This window comes from Ursus americanus, chromosome X, assembly GCF_024610735.1.
Source record: "Ursus americanus isolate L20-20 chromosome X, mUrsAme1.1.p, whole genome shotgun sequence".
NCBI lineage: Eukaryota > Metazoa > Chordata > Mammalia > Carnivora > Ursidae > Ursus > Ursus americanus.
In genome coordinates, this window is record NC_142164.1 from 78705826 (window position 1) to 78721229 (window position 15404).

A 15404-nucleotide genomic window follows, 5' to 3' on the forward strand; every position below is an offset into this window, starting at 1 on the left:
ATCTTACAACCCTGAGATCATGCATGACCTGAGCCGAAATCAAGAGTCAGACCCTTAGCCGACTGAGCCACCCAGGTGCCCCTAGTTTTGTAACTTTTTATGTCAGAAATTATTACAAAAGAAAAAGCTAAAAAATTAAAAGGCACATATTGTTTTTTTTTTTTTGCTGTTAAACCAGAATGTTTGTTTATTTATTTATTTATTTATTTATTTATTTATTTATTTTTAATGATTTTTTATTATATTATGTTAGTCACCATACAGTACATCCCCGGTTTCCGATGTAAGGCTCGACGATTCATCAGTTGTGTATAACACCCAGTGCACCATGCAATACGTGTAAAAGGCACATATTGTTATGTAAACAAGTAGGAAACAGAATGAAATATACAACATAAGACCCTCAGATACTGTTAACTTAAAACAGCCAGTTATTTCACCAGCAAGATGGGTTTATTCGGGAGAAGCAGAATTGCAATTTGGGACATGCAAGCTGCAGCAAAAACCATAGGCAAGTCCAAAAAACAAAGGAGAGGAGTTATTTTATGGAGAAGAAGGAGGAAGTTGGAAGGGATTGTTTTGAATGAAAGTCCATGGAGAAAAGCAAGAGTTCAAGGCGCTGACGGTTTCTCATTGGCTGGGTTATAGGGGTGGTCAGTTTCTTGCAGGAGATGCAATGTGCATCTTTTCCTGTTGGGGCCTGGAATTGGTGTTTCTTTTCTGTTGACAGTTCTTCTTTTGGGGTCCGTAATTGTCAGTTCTTCCTATAAATGATGTTGAGTAGAACGGCTCCCCCTTCTGGCTTCCCAATTCCACTTTAGTGAGGTTTCCTTTCATTCATTTTCACAATGCATTACAAATACATGCAAACACAGCAGTATATTTTACCAGGACATGCACAAACAAAAGGTTATACATTAAAATATTAGCTTGATTCCCTGAGAATGGTGAATGGGAAAAGGGGGAATCGGTCATTTAGTTTATCAAGAGATGAACTTTATCAAGAGAAGGTTTTCTAGAGGGTGTGGGATTAGATCTGGACCTCACAGGATGTATGTAGGGACTTGGGAGAGTTAAGGGGTGGTCCGAAGTCATGATAGTGGCAAAATGTGGGAAATGGAGCTAGATGGGGCTTGCAGGTGGTGCCAAGAGTCTGCGTTGGTCTGAGAGGAAGGACCAGGTGCAGAAGCATTGGGAGTTGAGGCTGGCTAGAGGGGCTCAAGCTGTGGAGACGGCTTCAGGGCCAGTCTCCTCTCTGGCCCTGTCATCTCCTCAACTACCACCACGAGGTGCTGCTGGGATTGAACACTTTCCTGCCTTTTACCTGGTATTCAGGCCTCATTCTCTTCTAAGGACCTCCCTTCTAGCACCTTCCTGCCCCCTCTACCCCGGATAATGGTATCCGTTGTGTTGTCCTTTGATCAGGTCCAGACAGGGAGACAGGTAAAAGGCCAGACCTTTCCCCTAGACAAGGGATTAGGGTGAGGCTGGACCAGGGGCTGGTGCCTCCATTACTCCTGCTTCCCCAAACTATAGACCTCAGTGTCCCTAGCTTGGCCTATCCTGCTGTGTGGCTTATGTGGTCATCTGTTCAACCCGTAGCTTAGCCTGGAACAGCGCCAGTTTGGCTCCTCTCACAACCAAGCATTGCAGATGAAAAGCTGAGGCCCAAAGGGAGCATACAGGGGCCCAGAAAGAGCAGGCACATGAAGGCTGCCGAACCGCCTGAGTGCAAATCTTGCCTCCATCAATTACTGGCCATGTAATTTTTTTGCAAATGACTTGATCCCTTACAGTCTCAGTTCCCACATATTATATTGAAGGAGAATAGTAGAATAATAGTACCTATCACAGAGGGTTATTGTGAGAAGTAAATGAGAGTATGTATTTAGTGTCTGGCATAAATGAAGTCCCTAATAAATGTTAGCTGCCATTATTATCATTTCATGTTCTTTCTCAGTCCTGGTCCTTGGGCTCTCATAGCTGGAGTGACACATCACCCTGGCTCTGGCTATGGGTCTACTTCAAAGGAGGTATGGGGTACTGAGAAAGGGATGGGAAGTGGGCTTGATGAAAACAGGTACTACTCTGTATTTATTTTATATAGTTATGACAAGGGGTGCAGTTGGTTAAGGGTCTGACTCTTGGTATTGGCTCAGGTCGTGATCTCAGGGTCGCTCAGCTTGGAGTCTGCTAAAGCTTCTCTCTCCCTCTCCTGCTGCCCCTCCCTGCTGCATGCTCGCGCTCTCTCGCGCTCTCTCTCTCTCTCTCAAATAAATAAATGACTGCAGCTTTGTAATAGAGCTTGAAGTCCGGAATTGTGATGCCACCAGCTTTGCTTTTCTTTCTCAACATTCCTCTGGGCTTTCGGGGTCTTTCCTGGTTCCAAACAAATTTTAGGATTGTTTGTTCCAGCTGTGTGAAAAATGTCAATGGTATTTTGATAAGGATTGCACTGAATGTGTACATTGCTCTGGGTAGCATAGACATTTTAACAATATTTGTTCTTTCAATCTATGAGTATGGAATGTTTTTCCATTTCATTGTGTCTTCCTCAATTTCTTTCATTCATAAGTATTCTGTAGTTTTCAAAGTAAAGATCCTTTCCCTCTTTGGTTAGGTTTATTCCTAGGTATCTTACGGGTTTTGTGAATTGTAAATGGGATTGATTCCTTAATTTCTCTTTCTTCTGTCTCATCAAGACAGTATGGTTCTGGCACAAAAACAGACACATAGATCAATGGAACAGAATAGAGAACCTAGAAACTGACCCTCAACTTTATGGTCAACTAATCTTCGATAAAGCAGGAAAAACATCCAGTGGGAAAAAGACAGTCTCTTCAACAAATGGTGCTGGGAAAATTGGACAGCCACATGCAGAAGAATGAAACTGGACCACTCTCTCACACCATACATAAAAATAAACTCAAAGTGGATGAGAGACCTAAATGTGAGACAAGAATCCATCCAAATCCTAGAGGAGAACACAGGCAGTAATCTCTCTGACCTCAGCTGCAGCAGCTTCTTGCTGGACATGTCTCCAAACCTGTCCAGGGAAACAAAAGCAAAAATGAACCACTGGGACTTCATCAAGATAAAAAGCTTTTGCACAGGGGTGCCTGGGTGGCGCAGTCGTTAGGCGTCTGCCTTTGGCTCAGGGCGTGATCCCGGCGTTGCGGGATCGAGCCCCACATCGGGCTCCTCCGCTGGGAGCCTGCTTCTTCCTCTCCCACTCCCCCTGCTGTGTTCCCTCTCTCGCTGGCTGTCTCTATCTCTGTCAAATAAATAAATAAATAAATCTTAAAAAAAAAAAAAGCTTTTGCACAGCAAAGGAAACAGTCAACAAAACCAAAAGACACCCTACAGAATGTGAGAAGATATTTGCAAATGTCTTACCAGATACAGGGCTAGTATCCAAAATCTATAAAGAACTTATCAAACTCAACACCCAAAAAATAAATGATCCAGTCAAGCAATGGGCAGAAGACTTGAACAGACACTTCTCCAAAGAAGACATACAGATGGCCAACAGACACATGAAAAAGTGCTCAACATCACTCAGCATCAGGGAAATACAAATCAAAACCACAATGAGATGCCACCTCACACCTGTCAGAATGGCTAACATTAACAAATCAGGAAACAACAAATGTTGGCGAGGATGCGGAGAAAGGGGAACCCTTTGACATTGTTGGTGGGCGTGCAAGCTGGTACAGCTTTTTCTCTGTTAGCCAGAATTTCTATTTCATTCTTGAAATCATTAAAACAAGTTGAACATTTTAATAGTTTTTAAATAATGGTTCTTTTCTTCAAGTTATTCACAGATGCTACTCTACTTCTTAAAATTTTTTTTTCTTTATGATTTAAATTATAATATCAATACTACCAGGGAATGATTTTTTAAATCTCACTTTTCCAAAGTTGAATTTTTGCTTTGAACCCTCTAATCTTTGTCAGTGCACATTTTCACAAGGTCCTTCCAAATCTCTACAAAGTATATTCAGGCACCCAAAAAAGTCAGCTAATCTTTTTTCCACAAATCTACCAGGTGAGAATGGTTCATGGAAAAAAACTCTATTTTTATTTTTTGCTTACAAACTTCAGAAAATGTTTTTCCTTTGGATCAGCTCACACACGTACGAAACAGCAAAGAGGGATGTTCTTATCCTTCATCTTAAAACAAAGATGACAACAGGTGGGATGTTAGTGCCTTGTATTTTAATTAGACTCCATACCAATAGTACCATTTCCCATGGAAATCAGATCAAAAGGCAAACTCTTACAACAGATGAGGATTCGTCTGTATAAAACAATGTATTACTAGAATCTCAGGATTTTCAGAACAAACTCTAGATGCAAAGCCTTTTTATCTTCTTATCACTGTGGTCTCACTACACAAATTCCTTTGTTTCAAAATATTCATTAAAAAATGCAATGCATGATCCTGGATTGGGTCCTTTTGCTATAAATTATAGAATATTATTAGGAAAACTGGTGAAATCTGAATGAAATATGAGGATTAGGTCATAGTGCTATATTAGCATTGATGGTTGTATTGTGATTATGTAAGAGAATGTCCTTATTTGTAGAAAAGTCCACTAAAATATTCAGAAGTGATGGGTCTGCAACAACGTCTGCAACTTGCTCTTAAGTGGTTCAGGAAAAGAAGTTCTCTATACTGTTCTAGCAACTTCTCTTTAACTTTGTGACTGTTGCAAAATAAAAGATAATTCATGAAATATTTGCTTGGATATTTTAACCTGGAATCATCTGCTTGGCATTGTTGCTTCTCTCAATAATTCTCCGTGAAAATCAGACATTTAGGCTCAGGAAGGAGGGCTTGTTGGGCACCCAAATCCAAACTTGAGATGATCCTCATGACTAAACCATCATTCATGGACCCAGGGTTGGTCCTGAAAATATGATGACATTGCAGCTTTACTCCAAAAGTTGTCCATTATGATACTGTGGTGGTTAATTTTATGCGTCAACTTTGCTGGACCATGGGTTGCCCAGATATTTGGTCAAACATTATTCTTGGGGTCATTTTGCTGAGATTCACATTTAAACCAGTAGACTGAGGAAAGCAGATTGATCTGAATGTGTGTGGGCCTCATCCAGTCAGTTGAAGGCCTGACTAGAACAAAAGGGCTGACTCTCCCCAGAGTAAAGGAGAATTCTTTCTGCCTGACTGCCTTTGGACTGAGATATCAGCTTTTTCCTATCTTCAGAACCAAATGAAACAATGACTCTTCCTGGCTGTGTTGGCCTTTGGACCAGAAATACACCAATTCTCTCACTTGCCAACTCATCCTGCATATCTCGGGGCTTGTCAGCTTCTATAATCATATAAACCAATTCCTTATAATAAATCTCTTTATCTCTATATTTGCATCCTATCGGTTCTCTTTCCCTGGAGAACCCTGACTAATAATTTTGATATTGAAAGTGGTTCTAGAGGAACAGAATTTTAAGGATGAGTTTTCTAAATTGGTTTTGGGGTTTTGGGAATTGGATCTCTAATCTGATTATATTTAAAGACACTAATGACTCTATTCCAGTAGTAAAGAGAGAATTGATAGTCCATGGCAGGAACTTCTAGAGATACACAAAATATCACCATGTAATACTCCTAATCAACCACTTATAAGAAGCAAGGATCTGGGTTACCATGTATTTACTTCTGAACATTTTTTTTTTGTCAAATTAACAAATATAATGAGATTGGCTGGTTGCTCCTAATGTTGTTGGACAAAGTTGGGGGGAGCAGAAGATGAGCTTTGAATTCCCAGTGCAAGAGCCACATAAATGACCTGAAAGCTTCTATGTGTGCCCTGGAGGCCCTTATCTTCTGTAGCCACAGGGACAAGATGGCTGAAAATCAAACACAGAACCTCATTCCACTACTGGTTGAATTATAACACAAGTTGAACTCACAGGTCACAGGGTGTCTACTGTTAAAATGAAAACATTGATGGGGGAAGGAATATTATCCTGAAGGCTGGAATGGTGAGGCCAGGTCTCCCTGAGGAACACTGAGGAACACACAAATTTATACTGCTAATCTTTTTCTTAGCCTTCCTCCGAAGGGACCTACAGCCTTTTCCCAGGATAACTGCATTGGGTAAAAGGAAATGATCAGATCTTTGGGGGAACTACTGGACACTAGCTCTGAGCTGACACTGACTCCAGGAGATCCAAAACATCACTGTGATACTTACTTACCTGGCAGGGGAGATACCATGATCACCAAAACCTCACTGTGGCCCTCCAGTCTGAGTAGCGGCTTACAGAAGTCAGATGATCAATGGGGTTTTAGCTCAGTTTCATCTCACAACGCGCCTGGTGGGTCCCTAAATCCATCTCATGGTTATTTCTCTAGTCTGAAATTCATAATTGGCATCTATATACTCAGCCACCAAATACATAATTGGAATACACATACTCATGTTGTTTCCCTGCCCTGTGGAGTGAGGGCTATTATGGTGGGAAAGGCCAAATGGAAGCCACAAGAACTGCACCTGCCGAGAAATATAGTAAATAGTAAATCTAAAGCAGTACAGCATCCCTAGAGGGACGGCAGAGATCAATGCCACCATCAAGGACTGGAAATATGCAAGGGTGGTGATTCCCACGATATCCGCATTCAGTTCTATTTGGCTTATACAGAAGACAGATGGGTCTTGGAGAATGACTGTGAATTATAGTAAGTTTAACCAGATGGTGCCTCCATTTGTAGCTGCTGTACCAGATGCAGACTCATTGCTTGAGCAAATTAACACATCCCCTGGTTTCCCCTGGTACCTGGTGTGCAACTGTTGATCTGCAAAATTCTTTTTCCCCCCATACCTGATAATAAGGACCACCCAAAGTGGTTTGCTTTCAGCTCACAAGGCCAGCAACACATCTTCACTGTCCAATCTTAGGGGTATGTCATCTCTCCAGCCCTATGTCATAGTTCAGTTCACAAGTGTCTTTATTACCTTTCCCTTCCACAAGATATCACACTGGTTCATTACATCGATGATGTTTTACTGACTGGATCTAGTGAGCAAGAAGTAGCAACCCCTCTAGACTTATTGGTAAGACACATGGTGTCAGAAAGTGGAAAATAAATCCTACAAAAATTCAGGGACTTTCTACCTCAGTGAAATGTGGCGGGATCTGGTGGTATGGGGGTGTGTTGAGATATCCCTTCCAAGGTGAAGGATAAGTTGTTGCATTTGGCCCCTCCTAGAACTAAAGATGCAGCACAATGCCTCATGGGCTTCTGGATTTTGGAGGCGACATATTCCTTATCGGGGTGTGTTACTCTGGCTCATTCGCCTGGCGTCCTTAAAAGCTGCTAGCTTGGTGTGGGGCTCAGAACAAGAGAAGGTTCTACAGCTGATCCAGACCTCTGTGCAAGCTCCTCTGTCACCTGGGCCCTATGGTCCAGCAGATCCAATGGTACTTGAAGTGGCAGTGGCAGACAGGGGTGCTGTTTGGAGTTTTGGCCGGGCTCCTAGAGATGAACTGCAGTGCAGGCCCTTAGGATTTTGGAGCAAAGGCCCGCCATCCTCTGTGGGTAACTACTTTCCTTTGGAGAAACAGCTCTTGGCCTGCTACTGGGCCTCAGCAGAGACTGAAAGCTTAACCACAGGCCACCAAGTTACCGTGTGACGTGAGCTGCTCATCACGAACTGGGTGTTATCTGACCCACTACACCATAAAGATGGTGGTGCACAGCATCGTTCCACCATCAAATGGAAATGGTATTTACATATGCATGTTGGGCCCGGGCAGGCCCTGAAGGCACACGTAAGTTACATGAAGAAGTAGCCCCAGTGTCCATGGTCCCCCCACTCGTGCCACTCTCCCTTCTCTCTCCAGCCTGCACCTAGGGCATCAGGGGGAGCTCCCTATGATCAGTTGACAGAGGAAGAGAAGACTCGGGCCTGGTTTACAGATGGTTCTCCACGATAGGCAGCACCACACACTAGAGCCTGGGACATCCCTGAAGGCAGTGGTGAAGAGAAATCTTCCCCGTGGGCAGAAGTTAGGGCAGTGCACCTCATCATTCACTTTGACTGGAAGGAGAAATGCCCAGATTCCTTGCTTATATATCAATTCATGGACTGTGGCCAATCGTTTGGCTGGATGATCAAGAGACTTAGAAGAAACATGATTGGAAAATTGGTGACAAGGACATTTTGGGAAGACATGTGGACAGATATCTCTGAATGGGCAAAATATGTGAAGATATTCATGTTTCATGTAAATGGTCACCAAAGGGTGACCTTGGCAAAGGAGAATTTAAATAATCAAGTAGATAAGGCAACCCGTTCTGTGGATATCAGTCTCCTTCACCAAGCACCCCTGTCACTCAATGGACTCATGAACAAAATGGCCATAGTGGCAAGGATGGAGGTTGTACACAGGCTCTGGAGCATGGATTTCTACTCATCAAGGCCAGCCTGGCTCTGGCCACTGCTGAGTGCCCAACCTACAAACAGCAGAGACCAACACTGACTCCCTGATACGGCACCATTCCCCAGCGTGGTCAGCCAGCAACCCGGTGGCAGGCTGACTATGTTGGACCCCTACCATTGCGAAAGGGGCTAGATTTTGTTGTTACTGGAAAAGACACCTACTCTGGATACAGGCTCGCCTTCCCTGTACTTAATGGTTCTGCCAAAACCACCATCTGTGGACTTGCAGAATGCCTTATCCACTATCATGGTATTCTATGCAGCATTGGTTCCAATCAAAGAACTCGCAAAAAGTGCAGTGTTTGGAATTCACTGTTTGTACCATGCCCCCTACCATCCTAAAGCAACTGGCTTCATGGAACAATGGAATGGCCTTTTGAAGGCTCAGGTACAGGGCCAGTTAGGTGGCTCTAGCTTGCAGGGCTGGGGCAAGGTTCTCCAGAAGGCTCTGAGTCAGCATCAAGTTGTGGTGCTGTTTTTCCCGCAGCCAGCATGCATGGTCCAGGAATCAAGGGCTGGAAGTAGAGTGGCACCACTCACTAGCACACCTACCGACCCACTGACATGTTTGCTTCCTATTCCCGCGACCTTATTCTCTGCTGGCCCTAGAGGTCTCTGTTCCAAAGGCAGGAATGCTTCCCCCAGGAGACACAACAATGATTCCATTGAACTGAAGTTAAGTCTGCCACCCAGCCACTTTGGGCTGCCCACACCTCTGAATCAACAGGCAAAGAAGGGAGTTACTGTGCTGGCTGTGTGATTGATCCCAACTACCAAGGGGAAATTGGACTGCTATCCCACATTGGCAGTAAGGACACGTCTGTGGCTATATGGATGATCCCTTAGAGCATCTCTTAGTGTTACCGTGTCCTGTGATTAAGGTCAGTGGAAAACTGCAACTTGATCCAAGCAGGACTATTAATGGCCCAGACCCTTCAGGAATGAAGGTTTGAGTTACCCCACCAGTAAAGGACCACAACCAGCTGAGGTGCTTGGTAAAGACAAAGGAAATATAGAGTGGGTAGTGGAAGAAGGGGGTTATAAATATAACCATGACCATGTTACTATTTACAGAAAGGAGGACTATAATTGTCGTGACTATTTTCTCCTTGTTTTGATATGAATATTTGTGTGTGTGTGTGTACTGTTTATCCCATAGCCTCTATCTATCTATCATCTATCATCTATCTATTTATCTATCTATCTATCTATCTATCTATCTATCTATCATCTATCATCTATCTATCTATCATCATCTATCATCTATCTATTATCATCTGTCTTTATCTTTGTTTTTGCCCTCCTTTACATGCCCTTATCATGTAACATAAGATGTATTGGCTTTATATCAAGGTATTTCAGTATGGTTAATTTTACATCATAGTTTTTAAGTTATGGAATATCAAAGGGAGAAGTTAATATCTTTCAAGGATTTTATCTTCTCTTCTGGGTAAGTGGATAGCGCATTTTTGGTTGTATGCAAGATAGTTGTATCATGTTAGGTGGAAGCTTGACCTCATTATTGTCTTCATCTGGCAGTTAAGTCTGGTTTAGGGAGATGCGTTTGAGTGTCAAGATGATGGGGGTAAACTTGTGATTGTTAATTCAGTGTGTCAACTTTACTGGGCCACAGACTATCAGTTATTTGGCCAAGTATTATTCTGAGCGTTTCCGGTGCTTTGGGATGGTATTGACATTTAAATTAGTAGTCTGAGTAAAGCTGGCTGCTCTCCCTAACGTGGGTGGGACCGATCCAAGTCCATAGCAGGCCTGAATAGAACAAAGAAGCAGACCTTCCCCAGGGTAAGGGAGGATTCTTTCTGCCTGACTACCTTTGAACTGGGACATTATCTTTTTCCTGCCTCTTGAATCATTTCCAGATTCAAAATGAAATAGCAGCTCCTCATGGGTCCTGAGCCTGCCAGCATTTGGGTGGAAATACACCATCAATTCTCCTGGGTCTTCTTGCTGACTCACTCCACAGATGTAGGGGCTTGTCAGCCTCCCTGATTTGCCTGAGCCAATTCCTTATAATAAATCTATCCCTCCTTTTTTTCTCTCCTTCCCTCTCCATATACATGGATATAAGGTTCTGTTTCTCTGGAAAACGCTAATACAGATTTGGAAATAAATATTTGTATAAATTACATCTATTTATATATTAGGTTCCCAAAAATGGTTTTTAATATCAGGATGCATTTAGAATGCTTTAAATTGAATTTCATTGGAAATTACAAAAATCCACATGTGGTAAATGAAATATTAATTGTTGGTTAATTTCCTAATCGAAAACTCTAAAAATTCTAAATATTCAAAATAAATGTTACTTATACTCATGTGTGAACATATTATGAGTAACAGATTTTTTTCTGAAGCTGCAAGGGCTTATAACCAGCCCACTGTAATGAATTGACCTGATTAAATAATTCCACTATTACACTTTCATATTTTTTCTAAAAGGAAATGATTCAGAATGAAATTCCATCAAAAATCAGCATGTGGCTAGTTGCTAACATCAAAATCCAATAATGCAGAAAGATGGGGGAGAAAGACAAGTTGGGGAGAGAGAGTTACAGAGGGAAGGTAGAGAAAGAAAAAAGGATGAAGGAAGGCAGGCAGGCTGGCAGCCAAGAAAGAAGGGAGAGAAGGAGCAATGGAGGAAAGCAGGGAAGAAGCAGAAAGAAAATAGGGGCAATAACAACTTCGAAAATAACAAAATCAACTGTGTTCCTTTTAGCAGCGCCTAACAGTAGATGCCCATGACTCTGCTAACAAAGATTTAACTTACGTAACTTCAGCGTTACTAGAAAAAAAAAACTGTAGAAAGAACAGAGTGAATCTAATACAGTTTTACGTATCATCCGTATGCACACAAGACAGGAGCAAAGTGAAAATCAGATCAAGTGGAGCAACTCCCAGAGGTCAGAGGACTGCTACGTTGTGGTTGTGCAGCTTGCAAAGAGCTGCTCTCTGACGGCAGGAGCCGCACATTTAGTCTTTCATACCAGCGTAATAAACCCCGGATCTAAAGAAGTTCACAGAGGGAACCACTGAATACCGTACTGTTCAAATATCCCTTCAAACTATTTTATTTACTTATTTAAAAAAAGATTGTATTTATTTATTTGAGAGAGAGAGTGCAAGCAGGGGCAGAAGGAGAGGGAGAGGCAGGGTCCCCGCCAAGCAGCGCACAACACACGGAGTTCGATCCCAGGACCCTGGGATCCTGACGCGAGCTAAAGGCAGACGCTTCACCGACTGAGCTACCCAGGCGCCCCACTTTCCAACTATTTTAAAACGGGTTAAAAAAAAGTTGTAAAATTACAGCTATCAATAACTCCCACCTCCTGGAACCCGGGCACATAGGTTGGAAGATTTCACTTTAATGAGTGAGCGTTTGTATTTTTGCCCTTGGAGGCTTAGTGGTTTGCCTTTTCTTTTTGGGTTTAATGCTGTGATGAACACCCTCACATATGTCCCCTTATGTCTCTGTGTATTTCCCTGGGACTTACTATTCCCATGGGCAGAACTGCTGGGTCATATCCGACATGCATATGTCACTTGACCAAGTGCTGCCAGGCAGCCCTTCAGAATGGCTGCCCAAGTCCACACTTCTCCCAGCCACACAGGTGGGTATGTAGGTCCTCACATCCCCACCATCACTTGTCATCGTCCTGCTTGCTAATTTTGTCAGTCTCATAGATACGAAGTCATATCTCACTGTTATTTTCACTTCCCAGATTTTCAGTGATCTTGAATACCTCATCATATGCTGTTGGCTTTTCAAATTTCTTCATCTTCAAATTGCTTATTCTATACTTCGCTCAATTTTATATTGGTGGTGGTATTCTCTTCTCATTGATTCATGGGACATTTTTGTATATTCTTTTTTTTTAAAGATTTTATTTATTTATTTGACAGAGAGAGAGACAGCCAGCAAGAGAGGGAACACAGGCAGGGGGAGGGGGAGTAGAAGAGGAAGAAGCAGGCTCCCAGTGGAGGAGCCTGATGTGGGGCTCGATCCCAGGACTCCGGAATCATGCCCTGAGCCAAAGGCAGACACTTAACTGAGCCACCCAGGCGCCCCAGTTTTTGTATATTCTGGATATGAAATCGCTTGTTGATTTCTGTTTTTAAAAGATTTTTATTTATTCATTTGACAGAGAGAGAGAGAGCACAAGCAGGAGGAGGGGCAGAAGGAGAGGGAGAAGCAGGCTCCCCACTGAGCAGGGCGTGGGACTGGAGTCCTGATCCCAGGATTCTGGGATCATGACCTGAACTGAAGGCTCAGCCAACTGAGCCACCCAGGCGCCCCCCCCCCTTGTTGGTTTTGACACTGCAAATATCCTCTTCCATTCTGTAGATGATTTCTTGCCTTTGTCCATAGTGTCTCTCATCAAGCATGAATCCTTAACTTTGATGCAATCAAATTAATCAATTCTTTACTATATAGGTTATAGTCTTGAAGTTTCATCTCAGAAGTTATTCCGAGCCTTTAGGTCACAAAGATATCCTCCTACAGTTTCTTCTATTAACATTATCTTTCACATTTAGGTCCTCTATCCAGAGTGCAGTTTTGTATGTGGCAGGAGGTAGGAATATGGTTTTATTTTTCTCCATGTCATGAGCCAGAGTTTTCAACACCATCAACTAAACAACTGTCCTTTCTCCATTGATTTGTCATACACTAGGTTCCTTTATACACACAGGTCTGTATCTATGTTGTTCTATTAATCTACTTTTCCATTTTTGTGCCAATGTTACATGGCTTATATTACTAAATTCAAAGAAACAAAGAAATCATTATGATAAGGTAGAAATAAATGAAACAGAGAACAAAAGACAATAGCAAAAATTGGCCCAACCAAATCTGGTCTCTGAAAAGACTAATATAGGAGAACAGGGACGCCTGGGTGGCTCAGTCGGTTAAGCATCTGCCTTTGGCTCAGGTCATGATCCCAGGGTCCTGGGCTCAGCTCCCTTCTCAGCAGGGAGCCTGCTTCTCCCTCTTCTCCTCCCCCTGCTTATGCTTCTTTCTCTCTGTCTAATAAATAAATAAAATCTTTTAAAAAACATAGACCTCTGAAAAGAGTGATCAAGAAAAAAACAAAGAGAAAATTTAAAAACTCAGATACTGAATAAAAAGTGGGTAGTAACTACAACAAAATAGATTTTTTTTCAAAAAGAAGTATGAATGATATGCCAATGAATTCAAAAACCTAGATGAAAAGGATACATTCTTAGAAAACTAGAACATGCTAAAATTGGCACAAAAAAAGAAAGGTCTTGAATAGTCCAGTGAGTATTAAAGAAACAGAAATGGTAGTCAAAGAACTCTCCTCCTTCAAAACCCCAGTTGGTTTTGTAGATGAGTTGTAGCAAACTTTTGAGTTTCCGATCTTATGCATAACAAAAGAGTGAAACCTATCCATTTCACTTTTTGAGCCTACTGTAACCTAGATGGCAAAACCAGATAAGGAGAATCCAAGAAAAGAAAATCCTAGGGTCATTTCATTTATGAAACAAAAATCCCCAATAAAATGTTAGCTAACAGATATTAACACTATATTCAAAAGCACAGATGATGACCAGATAGAGTGTACCTCAGAAATATAAAGATGTTATGGTTCAACATCAAAAGTCACTATATAAATGGTCTAAAGGATAGAAGTCATAAGACGAGCTCAGATGATGCAGAACAAGCCTTCGAGATATTCCTTTTATGTTGAAGTTAGTGCATTAGCTTTATTTTTAAGAAGTAGGCGTGGAGGTGGGTTCCATTACTATTGAATTTCATTTCAGGATAGTAAAATGTACCCTGAGTCTTATGTGTTGAGACTTACTGCTCTCAGGGGATGCTGAGGCATATTGAGGACCAACTGAACACTGTCTAGTTAGTGGGTCCTGGAAAGGGACAGTGCATATTGTCTGTTGCTGATGGTGGGTGAAGGCAGAATTGGGGGGAATTGGGGTGTCCTGAGACACAGAAACAAAGTGTTGGTCGGATCAACCTCAAAGAAGCCTGAACTGGATTCATGGAGAGGATGATGGTGAGTTCAGAACTCTGGCATGAAAAGGGTGACATATTCAGTGATATGGTGTGGGTCCTGATCATGGTGGCAGACCTGTCTGCTCTTAAAATACATCTGCCTAGGGGCGCCTGGGTGGCTCAGTCGGTTAAGCATCTGCCTTTGGCTCAGGTCACGATCCCAGGGATCGAGTCCCACATTGGGCTCCCTGCTCAGTGGGGAGCCTGCTTCTCCCTCTGCCTCTGCCTAGCTCTCTGTCTCTCATGAATAAATAAATAAAAATTTTTAAAAATACATCTGCCTGACTTTCTTACAGGATAGGGCTATTGCATAGATTCTGAGCTGGCATTAAGATGCCCTGTTTGAGGAGGACACTGATAGAAGGATCTCTTCCCTCTTCTGCCAGTTTTGAAAGTGGGCGCTGTGACAGCAGGATGGCAACAGGTGCTGTGTAATTTTGACTTTAATGGGAGTGTCCTAAGCAGCTGCTGTCCCTTGTTAAGGCCAGCTGTCCACCAGCTGACTGGGACTTCCGCAAGTGCCCAGCCCAGAAAGTCAGCTATTGTGGGTCAGACCAAATTGTTACAGATGGCAGGGGGAGGTCCAGTTACCGTCCAACTTGCCTACAGCACATTACTATGTTTAATTTGCAAGAAATATTTCTACCGTATATGTTAGTAGACACGCAGGGGTTAGCCAGGAAGGCACATACCTCAGTGAGGCATCCCATGGTAAGAGGAAGCCATTTCATCAGGTAAGATAATTGCCTTGATCCTGATTTCAACTGCAGCAAAAAGACCTGACAGGGCAAACTGAACACAGAGCGACAAGGCAGAATAGGTGACTTTAGTATCGAGGGGAAAATGTTCATTGGTTCATCGAAGGAGACAGGGACACTAAGACT

The 15404-nt window shown here is 42.5% G+C and overlaps 1 long non-coding RNA gene across 1 annotated transcript in view; it reads right to left on the reverse strand.

The window, feature by feature from the left end:
- Positions 1 to 208: 208 nt before the first annotated feature.
- Positions 209 to 15404, reverse strand: part of LOC123793533 (uncharacterized) — a 43283-nt gene continuing 28087 nt past the window's right edge. The window contains exon 3 of the long non-coding RNA XR_006780020.2: positions 209 to 3046. This is a non-coding gene — a long non-coding RNA (uncharacterized LOC123793533). The remainder of the gene's footprint in view (positions 3047 to 15404) is intronic.